Genomic DNA, 14,681 nt, shown 5'->3' with positions numbered 1-14,681 from the left:
GTTTTGTCCTGATCATCAGGGTGCACTAGGATTTGATTAAATCCTGAGAATCCATCAAGTAATGAGATCCTTGAGGCCCCTACCACTCTTTGGAGAATGTGATCCATCTTAGGTAAGGGATAGTTGTCTTTGAGGGACACTTGGTTTAGATTTCTAAGATCAACACAAAGTCTTATCTCACCAGTTTTCTTTCTTGTAGGTACCAAATTAGAAATCCAATCAGAAAACATGATGGGTGCTATGATGCCAGCTTTAAACATTTTTTGCAGTTCTTTTTCGATTGCAGGGAGAAGCATGCGATTGATCCTTCTCAATTTCTGCTTAAATGGCTTCTGATTAGGCTTGAGAGGGATAGTATGCTGGATAACCGAGGTGTCATAGGATTTTAAATCCTCATAACCCCATGCAAAGACATCTTGAAACTCTTTGAAGAGGTCAATGTATTTAGGTTTTTGATCAGGAGGTAAGGATGTAGACAATTTTATTATTTTGGGCTTCTCAATAGTTCCAATGTTGCATTCCTCAATGGCAGCATTAAGGGGCTGCATTTTTGGTTTTCTAGGGATATGATTTGAGTCAAAGATGTCCTCTAATGGAGTTAGGCTTGTTGGAAGAAAATTTTCTTTCAGCTCTATGATCTCAGCCTCTGTAGCAGCTATTTCTTCATAACTAGTTTGTTGAATTTCTTGTATGTTGTTTTTGTTAAAAATTGTTGGATGTAGGATTTGGTGAGCTGTCTTGGGTGATATTGGATTGTTGTTCTGTTCACTCTGTATTTGTGATTGACTTGCTCCCTCAGTGTCAATGTTTAATCCTGCAAATTCTTGCTGCAAGGTCAAGAAATTATTTATTTGTGTATCGTCTTCAAATACTTTCCAATCTTTAATATTGTTTGGGATAGAAGGTCTGTGTCTTACCTCAACTGTAAAACAATGCTTAGGTTCAAAGGGTAGCTTGCAGGTACTTGCAAATGTGGCTAAACTATGAGCATGAAGATTGTGGGTCCTAGAAATTTTGGCGATTTGAAATTCAGTGAAGGAGTTTAGTATTTCAGCAACAACAGACCTATAAGATCTCAACCTTTTGTCATTAGTAACAAAATTTCCCTTCACTTGTTGGATAATGAAGTCTGAATCTCCCATGATTGAAACCTTTGTGGCTTGTGAGGATTTTACTAGTTTGAGGCCTAGTAAAAGAGCTTCATATTCTGCCATGTTATTAGTGCATCTGAAATTTAGGCTATAGGCTCGGCCTTCTGAATGATTGTTATGCTTGTTATGTATCCAAACTCCAGCTCCTGCCCCTAATTTGTTGACTGACCCATCAAATTCAAGGAACCATAGGATCTCTTGTTCTAGGGGAGACTTAATAACTTCTCTGTGATCCGGGATTGTGAGTTGAAGTTCTGGTTTTTCATTTAGTTTGTTTTTTAGGACAGTCTCATCACTTGATTGGATCAACTTTATTTCTAGAGCATCAGTTTGTTCATTAATGTCCTGATCTTGTTTGAGTGTCTTGGTTTCATCATGATTTGTAAGACCTGAATTATCATTGAAGAGAATATATGAATCTATATCAGAATGGACAGCATATATGGGAAATGTTTGAGGTTTTTCTTCACTGCTGACCATGTATTTCATAAGTGAATCTCTATATAACCTTTTGGGTTGACCAAAGACTGAGATGGTAGCATATGACATGTCTAATTGTAGGGAACCTTGGAGTTTAGCCCCCCATGATCTTTATAAGAGCATCCCATATTTGCGTGGGATCTCAACAACTACAACGTCCATTAGAATTGTTTTATTTGGGTACTGAACTAGGGACACACATAGATCTTTTATTAAGCCTAAACACTTAACTTGGCTGGAGTCAAATGAGAATAAGTCCTTATAGGGTCTTGTAATATCCTGATTTAATCTTTCCATGACTGATTTAGGCATCAAGTTGTGAGAGGCACCTGAGTCAAACATTGCATTGTGTAGTATCTTATCATGAACATGCAGGCTAACATAAAAAGGTAAGATCCCTGTAACTGTTGTCTTCCCATCAACCTCTGGACCGAAAAGCAATTCTGGGGTGTCATCCAATACATTGACATTATCTTTATTACGAGTAAGTTGAAGGGACTTCTTGATTTGTTGTCTATAAATGTCATGCTTGGCTAGTTCTGAAAGAGGAACAACTACCTTCAATTTGCCAATTTCAGCTTCTAAGTCAAAGGGTCTTTCAGATGGGATCTTGGTGTTGTGGGTGACAGCCTTTTCCTTGTTCGGTAAGTCTTCTTCTTGATTCTTTTCTTGATCTCGAGGCTTGTCCTTCTTACTTATCTCTTGAGGAGCATTACCTGGATTAGGCTGCAAGGGTGATGTAGCCATAGGTTGTTGTTTCGAGGGTAATCATTCAGTGATTTCTTGAACTATTACTTCATTTGTAACTAAATCAGTCGCGTCATTTGGCTCTTTGAATATGGCTCTTTTGGGCTGCTGGCTCTCCTTTGTTTTTTCAGGCTATGTTACATTTATAGTTCTGCTTCTTAGCTTGTATTTCTTATGAACTTCATAAACAACTGTGTCATATCCTTGTTTAAAGTCAAATGACTCACCTGACCTGGTTTGGAATTGCTGAATGTCATCATCCTTATGATCTTCTTGACTCAGAAAAACTTGATGCTCATCATTCAGGCCCATCAGGTTAATGTGGGTGTCATCTATTTGCTCATTCGAAGTGGATGCCTCAGTATAGTTTTCCTGGAAAGGAGGTCTTATGTCTGGATTAGAACCGGCATTGCCAGCGTTTGGGTTTTGATTTCTCTTAAAATTTGGATTCCTGATAGGGTTATTTTGTGGTGATTCCCATGATGACTTTCTCTCAACTGATTCTACTCTATCACCCAATATCTTCATACCAGTGAGTATTGCATCCAGTTTTTGATCAAAGGCCGAGGGTTCTTCTTTGAAGGTGGTTCTCTTTTCCAATCTTGCCCTATTTATTTTGGCAATCAGGTTAGCCTCTACTGTGACAGCAACTTTTTGGGCATCTTCAAGGGTTTCAGGGGCTCTTTCCTTCAACTGATATGCCATATCAGGGTCAAAACTATTAGGAAATTTGTACAAGGCTAAATCAGGAGGAGGTCTTAAATTCTGTGGTATTGCGTTATATACATTGTTGAATCTTGGACAATACTCCAAAACGATCTCTTGAGGACCTCATTTGATTGTATCATATTCACCAAGTATGTGCAGGGGATCTTTCTTTTTCTCCCATCTATTAGTAAAGGCTTGATAAAGCTCATCAGGAGTTGTGATGGTATTTATAGCCAGTGATCTAAACCAAGTTCTTACATCCCCTGTTAGGCTCTGAACAAAGATTCTCATTCTCACACTATCATCATCTATTTCATAATTCTCAAAATGGTCTTACATCCTTCTGGCATGCTAAATTGCTGTGAAAGGGCCAGTGGAGTCAAAATATGAGATCTTGGATTGGTAATGTTGAGGTAAAGTTGCAGCATTAGCAGGCAACTGCAGGGGTGCATATCTATAAGCCATATTTGCAGGATTTATAGGATTGATAGGGATAACTGGGATAACATGAATGACTGGTACAACAGGGGTAGTGGGAACGGTAGAAACTAGAGTGTTGTTTAAGGGAATATGTACAGTGGATGGAGGTGTGAAAGGAGGGCTTTGAGATGTGGATGGTGAACTAGGGGAATCAAGGGTAGATCGAAATAGAACCTTGATTGGAGTTGGAACAGGGTTTGGATAAGCTGTCTCAGGACTTAAATCAGCAAGAGTTTCCTATCCTTGCTGCTTCCTAATGATTTTATGGATTGTATTAGGATTTTCAAAAACAGTTGGTGGATTGGGGTCAGGATTTGACCTTGTATATCGAGGATTCTTCTTGGGAGCTAGCTTTTGAACTTGTTTTTGCGTATGTTTTCTGGAATATTTTTGTGTCTACGAGGGTCAGACAAGATTTTGGAGTGACTATGTATATCTTAAAGCTAGCACGAAAATTTACTGCAAGCAGCTTTAAGAAGTATAAAGAAATTAGAAAATCCTGAGGGAGTCCCCAGTGGAGTCGCCAATTATGTTAACACCCAAGTTGTTCCCTTTGACTCCCAAGGGAATACGGCCGGGGTAACTGTCGTGGCGGAAAAAGTCATTTGGGCTGACACAACTGACCTCCCTAGGAGTTTACACTCTCTAGCGACAAACAAGACAAAATGGAGTAATCTTTCTCTAAATATACCTTTTATAACATGAAAAGTACAAGTGTTTAGGCTTACCTTATTCCAAAACGCTGTTGTTGTAGTCCGTTCTTGACGATCCGGATGAGCTCCTCCTTCAAGTCAATTCCTGCAACCACAAACAATCAAACAATTACCAAGCACCTGTATTTCATATAATAAAACATACATTCAACATGCAGACCAAGGAACACATGAAATAACTCATTAACACAAGCTATTGAGAAAAATAAACCAGTTTGTATTAATAACGAAACAAAGAAACTCTTACAACCTGGCCTTGGTGTTGTGCAAGTTCCTCCCAGGGTCCATCAAGTGTTTTCCTCTACTTTGACAAAGCTCACCCACTTCCAAGTAGAATCATGTAAAGACAATCTCTCCTCACAAAGGCTCTAATGGAAGACCTAAATCCTGCAGCATTTACCCAAAGAAAATGTATAGCTTCAACCTCTTCTCCTCTTGGCTCAATGCCTTTATTTATAGTGCTGTAAAGAGGTTATTCAGGTCCACTATCAATGGGATCATCCCCCTCTATGGGTGGGATAGCTCCCTTATTGATGGGATAAGTCCCCTCTTAATAGAGATACATGAACCAACTGGAGGCGTATCCATTCCATCAAACCGACCTCTAGAATGTTCTAGAAGTAACCACAAGTAACTTTCTCAAGATAAAACTTGCGCATTTTGCCTTTTACAGGAGGACGCACCTGTCCTTTAACATACAGAGCGTCCATGGACGCAGTTTTTGTGAACATGGCCTGCGTCCCCGCAGGTAAGGCTAGAGAGAACCTGCGACCCCAGAGATAAACATAGTTTTTACAAGACTTTCTCTCTTCTTTGAGTTTGAGATGGATAACAAAGGCATAAGACTTGCCTAAGAGGGTAGCATGACTGTTGATTTTGAGCCATACTAACTGTAAGTAGTCAAGGTGACTTTTTTTAGTGTAACAGATTGCCCCCTAAAGTGCGAAGCCTGGAATAGATTGGTGTTTTATAATTCTAGGAAGGGTGAAGCGCTTTATCATTTCAAAGATTGAATTGTGGATGACCTGGTTGGAACCTGCAATTTTCAACACAAAATACATGTATGAGATAATATCATCACTGAGGTAGGCATTCCCATGCTCAGATTCAAAACTTTAACTAATGGACTAACTACTCTGATACAGGAATGATCTTGTAGTACACTATTTTTATAGACTTTTGTAGACACAGTATGGACGCATCCATCTGTTTATGATTAGTCTACATAGATAATGAATACAAAACTCCTCGCAGCCTGGATAGTAGAAACTAGATCCAGGGTCTTCACTTCTACTTCCCGAATTGGTACGATTCTAAACATGTGATTAAATGATTCGATGTCGAACATGCTAGAAACCACTTGATTACCAGTCGATGATGTGAACTGTTAACAAGCGTGAGAGAGATCACCAGTAATGTCAATGGTTCTCAAAGTACCAAGCACAACCCGTGAAATGTGAATAGATGTTTTGATGTCGAACACTTCACGGAATCCTCTGATCGAAAGTCAATGATGTAAACTGACGTCAAAGGCGAGAAACCTGCCATTGATGCATGCAGACTTCAAGGTACTGTCGATTCCTAAGTCATCTTTCTAGATAATGTGTCGATGTCGATAGAAAGCGACTCGTTGCAGGCAAGCCCGCAACACGAAATCATTGTTCAAGTTGAAGAAATGTTGCTGTAAGGACTGACTCAGGGATGGTCAAAATGATAAGTATTTTGCAGATGAAAGTTTTGCTCGCAGACCTCTTGAACACATAACGACACAACAGATGGTTTGGTGACGAATAACTCAAAGTTAATCCCTGAACCCGGTTAAAGATTTTCAAAGTCAACTGTGAGGTAGAAGATTTCCCAACCCAGGTGAAATGCAAAAGTGTCGTGTTCAAGAGTGGTAATAAAGTCTCGCTTGCGACCAAAGGTGACAAATAGGTTCATTCTTCTCTCTTTTCCCCCACCATTTCTGGCAAGTACCTCTTTATTTTTAACAAGCTTGAGGAGGATAACATATGCTTGGTTATAAGCTCATCCTTCGGACGAGTCCAACCTAGTTTAAATGCGAACCCTAGGAAGGAGTGGTTCGTTCCTGTTTGTAATTGAACAGGCCCTTTACTGTAAAAGTTTAACGAGCCCAGTATAGGAGGAACTCGGTGTTTTTCAATTTTAGAGAGTCTGAAAAACTTAAGGAAACTCCACGTTGAACTTTTTCGTAAATTTGTGTCCCTCAAGCCCGAGAAAGTATAAAATAATACCTGGGGGAACCGCTTGATCTTGCGACCAAGGAGTACTTTCATAATTAGTGCCACTGACCTGAAAAGTAAAAAGCGGTCAAGGACACGTCGTTTTATTTCCGTATCGAGTTTGAAACAACAAAAACCCAGCAATCTTTTCCTGTTTTTACGGTCAGAAAAGAGCTATAAGGGGACTGTCTTTTAATTCCTTTTTAACGAGTGTAAAAGAAACGCTCGGCAATATTTTCATGTTTTAGGAGTCAGAAAAGGGCTTAAAAGATGACTCCAAGGTTTCACTTTTTCGTAAGTTTTAACGAGTTCGAAAAAGGGATAAAAATGTACTCATGTGGCCGACTTTCAATTTAATTTACGAGCAGGAAAAGACGGAAAGAACTCGGCATTTTCATTTGTTTTACGAGAATGAAAGATAGCAAAATAATCTCGGTATTTTCATGAGTTTACCGAGTCTTGAAAATAACTGAAATTGACTCGAAATAGGTTTCATTTTTACAAAAGCTTGAAACAGAGAAAAACTACGCTTCAGAGTAGTTTCATTTTTTCACAAGCTTGAAACAGAGATAAAACTGTGCTTGATGCCCCCTAAGCATGATTGCTAGAGCGCATGCCCCCCAGCTTCATTGGATGAAATGAAGGTTCATGAACGAGATCATTTGAAAGATTTGACCTAAAACTATAAGAAAATTATGCGAAAAACTGAAATAACTAACCTAAATACTTAACATTTATGAGATCTAGTCAAACTCTCGATTCAATTAGAGGAGGATTTGTTTCATTTTTTAACGAGCTTGACACAGGAAAAGAACTATGCTCGGATTCGGTTTCATGTTTACGCAAGCTTGAAACGAAAAATTATGCTTGTTTTAAGTTCACATGCCCCCAGCATAATGACGCAAATCAAGGTACATGCCCCCCAAGCTTCATTTCATTCAATCAGTTGGATGGAATGAAGCTTTACTTTCAAGATCTTGTAAAGATTCGACTTGGAAAGGGAGTTGTTTCATTTTTTAACGAGCTTGACACAAGACAAAGAACCATGCTCATAATTACTCTAAACGATCTACCTAACAAAAATCTACTCTAAAAACCTTGATTCATTTTTTTAACGAGCTTGACACAAGACAAGGAACTATGCTCTAAAATCCTTGATTCATTTTTTAATGAGCTTGGCACAAGACAAGGAACTATGCTCATGACTACTATCTACAATCTACCTGCTTAACCTGCCCTTGTTTCATTTTTTGACGAGCTTGACACAAGACAAGGAACTATGCTCAAAAAGTTCGCATGCCCCCAGCATAATGATGCAAAGCGAGGTACATGCCCCCCAGGCTTCATTGCATTCAACCGGCTGGATGAAATGAAGGTTTACTTTCAATATTTAACTTGAAAAGGGAGTTGTTTCATTTTTAAGGAGGTTGACACAAGAAAAGAACTATCCTCATACCTGATTCATGTTTTAATGAGGTTGACTCAGTAACAGGAACTGTCCTCAGAATCCTACTTTCTAACTATCTATATAACCTATCCTTGTTTCATTTTTTAACGAGGTTGACACAAGACAAGGAACTGTCCTCGAACTAACTGATTCATTTTTTTAACGAGGTTGACACAGTAAAAGGAATTTTCCTCGGACACCTGTTTCATTTTTTAACGAGGTTGACACAGTAAAAGGAACTTTCCTCATACCTGATTCATTTTTTAACGAGGTTGACTCAGTAACCGGAACTGTCCTCAAAATCCTACTGTTTAACTATCTATATAACCTATCCTTGTTTCATTTTTTAACGAGGTTGACACAAGGCAAGGAACTGTCCTCGAACTAACTGATTCATTTTTTTAACGAGGTTGACACAGTAAAAGGAATTTTCCTCGGACACCTGTTTCATTTTTTAACGAGGTTGACACAGTAAAAGGAACTTTCCTCATACCTGATTCATTTTTTAACGAGGTTGACTCAGTAACTGGAACTGTCCTCAAAATCCTACTGTTTACAATCTAGCTACTTAACCTAAAAACTACCTGATTCATTTTTTAGTGAGGTTGACTCAGTAACAGGAACTTTCCTCATAACATCCAATTTCATTTTTTAACGAGGTTGAGAGAGGAACAAACTATCCTCGTGCCTGATCATGTCAATGGACACACCTTGATCATGGCTTCCAAGAGATCTTCATCAGAAGGAAGAATAGTTCTCTGGAAGGAACACATGTCAAGGGACTCAAAAGGGATAAGAACATCGTGTTCAAGTAATCCCATAGAGTTTTCCATGTCAATTACCGGATCTACCTCAAAGGAAGATGAGAAAACAGTGAGAGGCTCACGTACATCGGTAACTGAAAACATGGGATCAGTTGCCACATAATTAACCCGTGGCAGGGTAGATACCACTTTAGAATCAGGAACATTTAGGGGTGTCATATTATTGGTAGTCGAAACAAGACTAGGGAACGAAAGCTGGTCTACAGTCACAATACTGCCATTGTGAGGGAAAGACATCACGAGAAAGAGTGTCGATACGACAACTTTCATTGCATAAACATAGTCTCGCCCAAGGTGTAAATTGAAATCCAAGGGACCTCGAACTACCACAAGATCAATACAGACAGTTTTACCTTCCAAGGTAATAGAAAACTTAGGAAGGATCCCTAAAGGTTCACTAATGGTTCTGTTAAAAGCTTTCAGATTCTGCGTAATAGGCGCAAGCTAGAGATTCTGGGTTCGATCGCCAGTGGAGTCGCCAATTTGTCGTGGCGGAAAAAGTCATTTGGGCTGACACAACTGACCTCCCTAGGAGTTTACACTCTCTAGCGACAAACAAGACAAAATGGAGTAATCTTTCTCTAAATATACCTTTTATAACATGAAAAGTACAAGTGTTTAGGCTTACCTTATTCCAAAACGCTGTTGTTGTAGTCCGTTCTTGACGATCCGGATGAGCTCCTCCTTCAAGTCAATTCCTGCAACCACAAACAATCAAACAATTACCAAGCACCTGTATTTCATATAATAAAACATACATTCAACATGCAGACCAAGGAACACATGAAATAACTCATTAACACAAGCTATTGAGAAAAATAAACCAGTTTGTATTAATAACGAAACAAAGAAACTCTTACAACCTGGCCTTGGTGTTGTGCAAGTTCCTCCCAGGGTCCATCAAGTGTTTTCCTCTACTTTGACAAAGCTCACCCACTTCCAAGTAGAATCATGTAAAGACAATCTCTCCTCACAAAGGCTCTAATGGAAGACCTAAATCCTGCAGCATTTACCCAAAGAAAATGTATAGCTTCAACCTCTTCTCCTCTTGGCTCAATGCCTTTATTTATAGTGCTGTAAAGAGGTTATTCAGGTCCACTATCAATGGGATCATCCCCCTCTATGGGTGGGATAGCTCCCTTATTGATGAGATAAGTCCCCTCTTAATAGAGATACATGAACCAACTGGAGGCGTATCCATTCCATCAAACCGACCTCTAGAATGTTCTAGAAGTAACCACAAGTAACTTTCTCAAGATAAAACTTGTGCATTTTTCCTTTTACAGGAGGACGCACCTGTCCTTTAACATACAGAGCGTCCATGGACGCAGTTTTTGTGAACATGGCCTGCGTCCCCACAGGTAAGGCTAGAGAGAACCTGCGACCCCAGAGATAAACATAGTTTTTACAAGACTTTCTCTCTTCTTTGAGTTTGAGATGGATAACAGAGGCATAAGACTTGCCTAAGAGGGTAGCATGACTGTTGATTTTGAGCCATACTAACTGTAAGTAGTCAAGGTGACTTTTTTTAGTGTAACAGTAACCACTAACCAATCTTTGGATTACAACTTCTAGCCAAACTGTAATTAGAGAGGGCTCTCTCTTTAAGGTTTGTCTCTGTTTTGTGAAGATTTTAGGCTAGTTATGAATTCAGGGGTTTGGTTTTGTGTTTTGGTTGATGGATGTCTTTTGTACCTAAGGTGGAAATATTTAGATAATTCTAGTCCATTGGGCAATGGAGTATGTGGCTACAGGTTGCCTGAGATATTAAGTTGAGTTGTTGAAACTGCAGGGCCATTCAAATACATCATGAAACAAAAGTTAAATTGTGATTATGAACTATGATTAACCAGTGAAAAGCAATTAAGAATCTTCCACTAAGCTGGGGTGTAAGAAAGAGATATATTGCACAGGAACAAACTTGAATTCCTGAAACAACAATCACTGCGAAAGATATAGTTTGGAGGTGCAGCAGTTAAGAATTACAACTTATGACTATAACTGAAGAAAAACACTTATAACAACATAGATTGAGTTCAGGGTATTCTGTGAATAAATCCTGGAACTATTCTTTTTCTTTGCCATTAACTATGAGACACAGAAACATGAATGAGCTATAAAAAGATAACAAAACACATAACGAAGAGTTTTTAAGGAGAACTTATTGTGCTATGAAGTACGCAGGAATCCTGTAACTCTCAGCAAAACACCAGAATGCCTCAGATAACACAGAGATTTGGAAATTCCATCAGCTTTTGTATTAATACTCTGAAAAGTTACATCATAAGAACTCTAGAAGAGAAATAAACAACAACCCCCTGCAAGCTTATGCGAGGGCGAATATATACAAATGGTGATACAAAATATCTAAAGCGTTGAGTCATCTGAGAAATAAATATGTTCACCAACTTGTATAGAACAACAGATAATAAGTTATTACAATTTTGAATACAACATAAATGCTCTTCAATTCTATCAGAAGACTTTTTTGACCTTTGGAGGCCACTGAGTCGGTTGAATGTTCTGTAATAAATGTTGGATGACGTGTCTTTGTGGCTCTGTCCTCCTGTATCTTTTCGGCCTTGTCACCTGTGACTGTCAGTGCTGCTTTAGTGGCCGAATAGTTTTGCTGAGTTGGCTCAGCCCATTGTTTTCCATACATGTTGATTTTATCAAAATTTTCCTGTGCATGATAACTTATATATTTAAATGAAAAAACTTGAATACAGGCTCTGGTTTACAATATTAACTGTATCATTTTGGTCCAGACCTCCTGTGTGGGCAATTGATGTCTCAGGATTGCCTCTAAAGTCTCATCTACCTCTATGTATTTATAGAAACTTGGAGGCGCTTCAAACAAATGTTTGATCTCATCCATGATGAAAAATAGGTTCTCAACGCTATTGTAGAGACTGCCCTGATGCTGGCCCTGATTCTTCTGAAGTATTGGGCATTTCTGTAATCTGATTTGTAGCAAATGTGTTGACCCTTTTGGCATAATTTTCATGGGAAAGTAGTCTTCCTGCGCTGTTCAGTAAGCTAGGAAGACCTCTGTTTTGCAATGCCACAAATTTGTCCATGAACTTATTAACCTCTGTCTGCATACCCTGGCTTCTTCTTTCTAATGTTTGCACCAGGCTTCTTAGTGTTAGGACTCCTTTTATTAGCAAAATTGTCTCAGTCCTGTTCGAAATTCCCATTGTTGCCAGCTGAGCACTTGTTCTGTTATTAAGTACATTAATCATTCTGTTGGCAACCTCAGGCATATTGCCTAGATATGCCCTTGCTCTTTGGATTTCTCTATGTGCTTTCCCTATGAGATCTATTTCCTCTTGAATGGCCTCAATGTATTGCCATTGATCAGTTATGGATTGGCCAATGTTGGCCCATAGGACTGTCTTGAATTCAGCCACTACTTTATCAAGTGTGAGCTCCTTCTCCAGCTCCTTTATCTTCTCTTTGAGAGCCTTTATCTCTCCTCCTTTCTCAGCAACACTTTGTTTTGATTTATCATATCTTTCATTCAATTTGACCAAATTTTCCCTGACCTCATTTAATTCAGTCATTTGGGTTTCCAGGGATTGGATTTCACTCCTTAACTTCTACATGTCCAGGCTTGGAGCCTGCTCTGTGGTTGGCGCTGGTGCTGATGTGGAAGGCGCTGCCTGTTCTGTCTTTTCAGGGGGAGGAGCAGTAGTTTTAGGAGTTTCCTCAAGGTTAATTATCTCTGGAGGAGGCTGAAATGTTTGTCCTCCTTCTTTTTGTTGTAATGCTACCTGCAGTGCAGACTGTGCAGCCTCTGATTCTTCCAATTTCTCCTATGTCTGGATCAGCTGTTTGTATAATGACACCAGCATAGCTGCTGCATCTTGGTCATGTCTCAGCTGGGAGGATGAGGCAGTTGCTCCCACTTGAGTGCCTGGAAGCGCAAATACCTGTGCACAAAGCTCTAAGTCAACCATCTTTTGGAGATTTTTAACTGCTCTTTGATTTAATTATTCTTGTGTGACAGCTTCCTCTAAGGTACCTCTCCTCCACTTTATTTGATTTTCATATTTTTCTATGTGAGGCAACCTTACGTGGTCATAACTGGCCAGCCTATACTTGACCCTTCTTAAAGTTATAAAGTGATTGGGGTCATAAGGTTTCCAAAGGAAACTGGTCTGTAGGCCAAGGGATTCTAGCATTCTGTCTTCTTCTTACCAACCTTCCTCCCTTTTGTTGTAAATAAAGTGGCCTAATTGGTTTCTTACTTTGAGCTGTGCTTTCTTGCCTTTGCCTGAAAAATGTAGCACATCATCATTCCCAAACTGCCTAAAGTATTCAAGGGCAAACAATCTCATGGGCACATACTTGGGCAATCTGTATGGGTGCAACTCACACCCATATATTCTGATAACTGTGTGGTTTTGGTAATAGTACCAATTCCCAATGCTATGTACCTTGGATAGCTGAAGAATCCTCTGCATCTCATCTGTTAGTCTAGGAGGAGGTGAGCTCAGAAGCAGAGACATGGCTGGGTGGATGAAAAGGTCTATAAACTCACAATAAGTGTATGGAGAACAAGATCTACAGTGGATAGTAGAGGACCAATAGACTACTGACCTTGGACTGCCTTGTGCATCCACTCTGTTCACAGCAAAATGAAATTTCTCATGTTGATAATACAAAATTAAGTGGTAGATGTAGGAGGTGTATCTGAACACCCTTTCTCTTGCCAAGTTCATCAATTGCTCATGTATTTTGTCAGATATGTAGGTGGCATAGTCATACCAGATTGGAGACTTTCCAGGGGAGAACATGAGCATCATCACCAACACAGTTTCATCAACAAACTCAATTGAATTATAGCCCAAAATGGGACTGATCATGTCTACAAGGTCCCTGCCCAATTGGTTTAGGTATACATGAGAAATGGGAGGATACCTCACAGTGTCAGAGTCAATGTACAATTGATTCAGCTTGGTGACCTGAGCATCTGTCAGCTTAGCTCCTTGCTTTATCAGATTTTCCAGTGATAAAGGAACTAGTTTCTTATCAGTTTTGAAGTGCAACATCTCTCTGATGGCTTCAGGGGTGATATAAAAGACAACTGAGCCTGAAGGGTCAATCACAGCCCTCTAAGTGGCGTCATAGGACTCAACACATAGGTGGATTGGGTCAGGAAACTGGTTGACCTGAGGGAGCTTGAAGATAGGGAGGAAAGAATCCCGAATGCCCAATACATATGTTCTAGTCTGGTGTTTAATCTTCAATTTGTTTAACAAGTGGATTTGGTACTTGCTGTGCATTAGCATTTCTTCTGATATTTGATAATCCAAGTCTTCTAATGGCTGCCATTCCAATTCTCTCTGAGGGGAATTTAATGGAGCAATATTCAAGGCTACAGGAGCTACTGGTGCATCCATGGTTACTTTAGGATTCTGTTTGTATGCACTGGTGTTACTATGCAGAGCAACACAAAGGAGTATTTCTTGGAGAGAGAGGTGATTTACTGAGGAACAGAGGATAAAATGGCAATGGCAGCAATTGAAACACTGCACAGAGCACTGATAGGGAAAATGCTTGGCCTTAAAGACTCTCTTCACGGTAAATCGATGCAGCTTAGGTTCTCAGTTCACGAATGCGCGAACCAACTGTATGTTTTGTGAAAACTTGTGTAAACAAGGCTATGCCGGCGAATTTTGATTTTACAACCGAAAATGGAGGCTAGCCGCAGGGGATTTACCGGTAAACACAGTGTTTTCTTACTCTTTAAGCTATTGTTGGAGAATGTAGGATAAAACCAGGCGCAGAGGGAAAGACTGGGATAAATACCTGGTAACTGTCGGCAATAGTCACAAATGCAGGTCGAATTGGCGCACCAACGGTCCTCGGGTCGAATTCAG

Source organism: Pinus tabuliformis, chromosome 7, assembly GCF_031772625.1.
Source record: "Pinus tabuliformis cultivar Carrire ecotype Pingquan chromosome 7, CPIR1, whole genome shotgun sequence".
In the NCBI taxonomy this organism is placed as follows: Eukaryota; Viridiplantae; Streptophyta; class Pinopsida; order Pinales; family Pinaceae; genus Pinus; species Pinus tabuliformis.
Note: the sequence above shows the minus strand (reverse complement) of the source record.